At 33.9% G+C, this 825-nt stretch overlaps 1 non-coding gene across 1 annotated transcript; it reads right to left on the bottom strand.

The window, feature by feature from the left end:
• Nucleotides 1-500: 500 nt before the first annotated feature.
• On the bottom strand, nucleotides 501-609 carry LOC125108081 (U6 spliceosomal RNA). The gene has a single exon (XR_007129769.1). It is a non-coding gene; the product is annotated as a U6 spliceosomal RNA (small nuclear RNA).
• Between the last annotated feature and the right edge of the window lie 216 nt (nucleotides 610-825).

Here is an 825-nt window from a genome sequence, read left to right as displayed (position 1 = left end):
TACTTCGCTATCTCCATTTATTCCCCACCCTCATGACTTCGAAAGATAAGTATAATTATTCACATTGTAAAGATTAGGAAAAGAATATGTCAAATAAGTTGACTAAAGTCATGCAGTTAAGAAGTTATGTAACTAGAAACCAAACAGTTCAATTTGACCCCAGAGTTCTTTCTTTTTCAACTATCACTGAGCTGTCCCACATATTTGATTTCAGTATCACAAAATAGTCTGTAAAGATGTATAGGAAGAAGAGATCAAAGATGAACCACGTTAGATATAATCTTCCTACTGGAAAACATGGCCACCATATGAGTAAAAATGCTCCTTAGGTAAGAGTATGTAAAGGAGAACTTCAAGGCATCAAAGTTGAATCATTGATGAAAATTGTAGTTAATGTGAAAAATGATCAATACATTTGAGTAGACAAAGAGGTGGGAGATTTGAAGAAAACCAGGAAAGAAAGATGTCAGATATCTCACAGTAGGAAGAATGTGAAGGAAGAGAGTTTATTGAACCTAATCCCATACTGGAAATAAGTCTTGCGCAGGGGCCATGCTAATCTTCTCTGTATCGTTCCAATTTTAGTATATGTGCTGCCGAAGCGAGCACTGGAAATAAGTCTTACTTGTATTTGCATCTGCAGTGCCTGATTTGCAGGAAATGATGAAAAAGTATATATAAATTTATTGGAATTAATATTTTGATATTGGCCATAGAAAGACATTTTTCATAGGATTTTGAGGATGATAACTGGATAGAAGTATATCAAATGTACATAATCTTGTAATAATCTATTCTACTCCTTTGAAAAATTGATCCATGCAG

This window comes from Lutra lutra, chromosome 8 (assembly GCF_902655055.1).
Source record: "Lutra lutra chromosome 8, mLutLut1.2, whole genome shotgun sequence".
NCBI lineage: Eukaryota > Metazoa > Chordata > Mammalia > Carnivora > Mustelidae > Lutra > Lutra lutra.
The sequence above is the reverse complement of the archived record's forward strand: the minus strand, read 5'-3'. Positions and strand labels throughout refer to the sequence as shown.